The sequence below is a fragment of the Montipora capricornis genome, chromosome 11 (assembly GCF_036669925.1).
Source record: "Montipora capricornis isolate CH-2021 chromosome 11, ASM3666992v2, whole genome shotgun sequence".
Taxonomy (NCBI): Eukaryota; Metazoa; Cnidaria; class Anthozoa; order Scleractinia; family Acroporidae; genus Montipora; species Montipora capricornis.
Genome location: NC_090893.1, coordinates 19,483,855 through 19,489,991, shown reverse-complemented (window position 1 = coordinate 19,489,991; position 6,137 = coordinate 19,483,855). Strand labels below are relative to the sequence as shown.

The 6,137-nt window shown below is 37.0% G+C and overlaps 1 protein-coding gene across 1 annotated transcript in view; it reads left to right on the top strand.

The window, feature by feature from the left end:
* LOC138023176 (G-protein-signaling modulator 2-like) overlaps window positions 1-6,137 on the top strand; it is a 26,375-nt gene continuing 20,238 nt past the window's right edge. The window contains exon 1 of the mRNA XM_068870201.1: window positions 1-104. The gene's annotated coding sequence lies outside the window, so the exon portion shown is untranslated. The remainder of the gene's footprint in view (window positions 105-6,137) is intronic.

Sequence of the window (6,137 nt, the reverse complement as noted above, 5' to 3'; positions counted from 1 at the left end):
TGAAGCAAGCACGCAAACAATCTACCGATATTGCTTATTCATTGATTTATTTGTAGCTGGATTCCTTGTTGATGCTTACCCTGTTCCAACGAGACTATTGCAAGGTAAGCTTAATTGAATATTCTCTCGCCTAATGTGTGTAGTTAATTATTCATTTGTTGTGTGATAGAACTATCCTGCCTTGTATTCTTTCCTTGTACATCGAGAAAGTAAGTTATTTTATGTCACTTATGTCTAGATGAAGTGGAGTAAGTTTCGGTTTTCTTATCCGGTTAGATTCATCAAAATGGAGGGTTTGACGAAGCAAAAAATGAATACCTGAGAATGCATTTAAACATTCTGATTCTGTTATGACTCATCGGGTTTAAAGTCACACTCAAAGCGAAGACAAGAGCTTCATATATTTGCGTTACTTTTGCAACCTTAAACCTCGCGCGACTAAACCGTCAGTTGCTGGGAGCAATGAAACAACCAACTATTTGGATATAAACAGTCATCGTTCCGTAAAGAACTGACTCATAATTTGCACAGATTCATCGAGTATAAAATGACTTGGTGTTCTTTATGTTTCGTTTCTCATTGAAATTCCTCTCCCTAATAACTTTGGAGTTGCTCGAGGTTGTCGTAACCATCATCAATCGTAATTCGGCAGGGTCGTCTTTTTTCGCCTCACATCAGTCCGCATCCATTTCATGTCCATTTGGAACGACAGTGGATGTTTCTCAACATTGTCCGATAACAAAGTTATTTTATGCTTAATAAACCAGTTCTGATGAAGTTTTGCGTGAACCTCTGATCCTCGCCGGCAGTTATGAACGCAATGTAAGCAATTCCGTAAGAGTCGGACGAGGAACCTGAAAATTCAAGACTTCGACGGGGTTTGAACCCGTTACTTCGTTGAACTCTTGAATTTTTTGGCTTCTCTACCGACTCTACGCAATTGCTGAAATTGCGTTAATAAAGGCGAGGATCATAGCTTCACTTGATTTCATGTCTGCGGTTCAATATATGATTCATTTCATATATCATTTCATTCGTTGATTACTTTTTACATGCTTCCTGTTGCTTTCTCTGTACTTTGGATCAAAGCTAACAACTCTGTCAGTATTTCAGTTAGGTATATTTTTTGAATTAAACTGAATTAAGTGGTCGCGCCCACACGCAAAAGATCCATCCCTCTTTAAGTTATTTGTAATGAGATTCATTTTTCCTGCTCAACTAGCTGTAAAGAGGGACGTTGCAAGGCAATAGGAATATTAGCTTGCTGCAAGAGTGTAATAAAATGTTTATTTGTCGTTTGATCGACCTATAGTGCATGCCCTCAATTCTTTCCCTGTATACCGAGAAAGCAAGTCAGAAATGATGTATCTTGATATTTTTTAAGAATAAAGAAGGTTTTAGTTTTCTTATCCGGTTCTGAGATTCAAAATGGAAGGAGTTTTGAAGCAAATAATGAGTAAGAAGTCGTGACAAACGACAAAGATAAAACTGTTAGGCTGTACAGTTTTCCAAAACCCAAATAGCAATCCATTTTAATTTTCTGCAGTTTTGCCTTTGCCCTGCCTCCTTTAATTTGTATTTGATGTTTTATTTAAACCTTTCTTCAATTTTTAAGTAGAAAGCGTTTTCGCTTGATTTGGTTGCCAGTTCCCAGTCGCTAAATAAATTTGCCTAATTATAAATTTCGTAACACATCCCCCTTTAAAGCTAAGCAAAGTTAGAGCCTTATTTATTTTGTTCCATAAAGAACATTTCAGTTTTACACTCTTGTTCTACTCAGATTTGTGTTAAGAAAGTTGACACTTTTCCAACAACATAATGTTTTACTGAGAGACGTGATAATGGAATAACCAGGTAAATTTGAAATTGCAGAGTCACGACGCCATTGCTACACCTCCACGACGGGAGCAGGCCGTGGGAACTTTCCCACGGCCTGCTCCCGTCTGACCTTGTAGCTCAGTCGGTAGAGCGGCGGAGATCTAACCCGAAGGTCGTGGGTTCAATTCCCACCCTTGTCAGAGTTTTTCTCTGTCCTTGTGTGGGCCCATTTCCATCAGTAGGGCTAACGCTCACATGGTTCATATGGGATAGAAATCCAGCACTTCACATTACACTCTATTCAGTTAACTCCAATTGAATATTCTAGCCTACTATGTGGGTATATAGTTGATTACTTTTTTTGTGTGATATAACTATCCTGTCTTCCATTCTTTGATTGTACATCGGGAAAAGAAATAATTAAAGTCTATTGTGGTTAGATTAAGTGGGGCAAGGACGCCTTCTATTTTTGACAGAACTCATGACTGGCCAGACCAGGCATTTGGGAGGAGTAACTCTACAACGCCTTCAACTTAACACATCGCAAGGATGATATATACTCCTCCAGAAAAATGCGAGGGATTATCATGCAAGTGTTCCTTCAAATTGTTGCATTTTCTTTGAAAACTGACCGGTCTGGCCAGCCAGTTCTACAAAAAGAAAGCGTTCTAAGTGTCAGTTTTCTTATCCGGTTAGATTCAAAATCGAGGGTTTGACAAAGCAAAAATGAGTGCCTGAAAATGCATTAAAGAATTCTGATTCTGTTATGACTCATCGGGTTTAAAGTCAGACTTAATGCGAAGCAAGACTAGAGCTTCATATATTTTCGTTCCCTTTACAACCTTAAACCTCGAGAAACAAAACCCTCAGTCGTTTGGAGCAATGAGACAATCAAGTATTTGGACAACAGTCATTTGATCTCTATACGTAAAGAACTGCCCCATTAATCTGCACAGTTTGATCGAGTATGAAATGATTTGGTGTTCTTTATGTCGTTTAAATGCCTTTCCTAATAGCTTTGGAGTTGCTGCTTTGTTCATAGAGGGCTATTTTATTTAGAGTCACTAACGTGATAACCTGATCAATCATAATTCGGCAGAGTCATTTCTTATGCTTCTTAATATTGTCTGATATCAAGAACAAGTCATTTTATGCTTATTAAACTAGTTCTGATTACTATTTAAATGAAGCTATAAACCTCACAGTTATGAACTCACTTTAAGCAATTGCTTATATTCGGTAGAGAAGCCTGAGAATTGGGGACTTTCAAAGGGGTTTTAACCCGTGACCTCGTTGAAGGCCTCAATTTTCAGGCTTCTCTACCGACTCTACGCAATTGCTTAAATTACGTTAATAACTGCGAAGATCGTAGCTTGGCTTGATTTCATATCCGCACTTCAATATAATATGATTCATTTCATATATCATTTCATTCGTTAATTCCTTTCTTCTTGCGTCCTGTTGCTTTCTATGAACTTTGGATTAAGCTAACAACTCTGTCAGTATTTCTGTTATCTGAATTATACTGAATTAAATGATCATGGTGATTCAGTTGTGACTGATCACACGGACGCAAAAAATCCACCCGTATTTCTTATCCCTCTTTAAATAAATTTGAATTGGTTATTATTTCGGCTCAACTCGTTGTAAAGAGCAACGTTTTAAGGCAATAGGAATATTTAGCTTGCTGCAAGGATGTAATAAATTATTTGTTTGTGGTTTGATCGAGCTATACAGCCCTCTATTCTTTCCTTGTACATCGAGAAAGTAAGTAAATGCCGTGTATCTTGAATTTTCCTTAATGTAGAAGGCTTTAGTTTTCCCATTGCATGTCACTGGCTGAGATTTAAAATGGAGGAAGTTACGAAGCAAATGTATCGAGGAATTCATGCAGTGTAGAGTTGCGGTGTTGCGGTGATCGCAAACCCAACGATGTGCGATGTTTGTGTTTCGCAAGCTACGGTGTTCGGTGAAATGAAATTATTTGCGGTGCTGTGGTTTCTTGTTTGATCTTTCTCAGACCTTAACAAAACAAACTATACTTTAAGTATACACAGTATGTACCTGAAGTATACTACACTGGGTATACTAGAGGTATACTACATGTATACTTTTAGTATACCCTTGATGTATACTTTTTGTAGTAGTGATTTGGAACAACTTGAAGTATACAAAAGGTATACCTCACAAAGAAAAAAAACCAGTAAATGCACTAGCAGATTTTGTAACCAGACAACACCACAAAAAGTATACATTTTGTATACATATACACAAAGTATACTTATTGCAGGACTGAGGCCTTTGTCAGTGTTGTTGGCATCAGGGTATACATTTTGTATACCTTTGTATAACATGGGCAACCCTAAAATCCGGAATCCGGAATCCGGAATCACAGTACAATACAGAGAGTAAACAATATCCTAAACATTCATAAAAGCTAACCTTAGGCCTAATTAGGCCTAAAAACGTTTGTTTAGGCCTAATTAGGCCTAAGGTTAGCTTTTATGAATGTTTAGGATAGTGTTTACTCTCTGTATTGTACTGTGATTCCGGATTCCGGATTCCGGGTTTTCGGGTTGCCCGTATAACATGGAGGAATACAATAGCAATAGCAAACACAAATGTCATCATAACTGACTGCTGCCAGAAATTTATTCTCATTCTAGACTGAAACCATACTCTTCGTTTTAAAATTATGTGAAATAAAAATAATGTACAAAAATGCTGTAGCATTCAAGAATATCATACAAATTTTACTAATTATAACAATTCTACATGTATAACTATTGCAGGATCCAAGGATCTTGTCAAAAAATTTTACAATGAATTAATCATAATGGCCAGCTCACACTGTTCCCGTTACCACCGAACCTTTTCCAGGATAAAGTGGCAAAGTTCGTATAAATCATTAATTACTGGGTTGCCATATATTATATGTCTAAAAATGCGTCAGATTTCTCAGTTTTTAAATTTTTTTTTCCTCTGTCTGAAAATGGACGGCTAGGGATGTTTAAGGGACGGCTAGGGATGTGTAAGGACGCTAAAGGACGGGTAGGGATGAGTAAGGACAGCTAGGGATGTGTAAGGCTGCTAATGGACGGGTAGGGATGTGTAGGGAGGCTAACGGACGGATAGAGGACTTAAGGATCGGTACATTATAGGGTATCATATATAAAGTACCTACCGACTGGTTACCGCTGACTGCTGACCAAAACGAAAAAGGACTCACTAGTTTGCAGTCCTATCTCTTACGTGTTGTCCAAGATGGCGGAGGATGACAATCTTTTTACGGATTCATTTTAAATGAGCAAGATTCGAAAGATACTGGAGTTCATTGAAAGAATTAAGTGCTGACTTGGAGTGTGTAATTTTCAAGAGTAATGCATCATGTTCCTTTTGGAATAAGGCCGATTATGAGACTCAGAGATCAAGGTAATCCGTTGATCGGTATTTCTCACAATCTATTGAATACATCGGAATAAAAGCTTTCTTTTTTATTTCTCCGTGTACAGAGTGATTTTATGTTCAAAGTTTGGAGCCTTTAAAGGACATTTTTTAAGCAAAGTGCATGTATTACGAACAGTGAATTAACTCGAAAGATATCATATATTCACATTGGCATGCTTTGAATAAGACCAAACCTTGTTTAATGTTATACATTGTATATGTATTGAAGGTTGAAGTTGAAGTCATTTTTTCAAGGCACTAGATGAAATCAAATCCTAAAAGGGCACTTAAACTTTGATTGTTATCTCACTGGCACATTCAGTGCTATTGCACAAAATTCTCAAGAATTTCAACTCACTCAAGTGACCCTCAAGTTGAATTATTGATTGGAATTCGTAGTCCACAGTGCCCTTTTTAGCTTTCAATTCCCAAAAACTTCCAAGAGTTCCAACTCACTGAGTTTTGCTGATGGCATGATTTGGAAATCTAGGAATTTGCTTAATTTCTATGTTAAATAACATACAGTAGGAAATAGATGTAGTAGGTAAAGTCTATGTGGATTTTTATTCCTGTTTTTTTTCTTTTAGTGAGTGCTATGTAAAGACTATTTTACCCGAAGGCATAGTAAATATATACAGCAGGCCTTTGCTTTTACATAGGAAATAGATACCAGTATGTAGAGGCTATGTAAATTTTTACTCGTAACTCCTGGTTTGTTTTAGTTGGTGCTGTACAGGTCCAAAACATAGGCAATAGATAGCAGTATATAAAGTCTATGTAAGGTTTTTTCATGTTTTTTGTTTAGTAAGTGCTATGTAAAAACTATTTTACCCCAAGACATAGTAAATAAATTATATAGCAAGCCTTTGCTT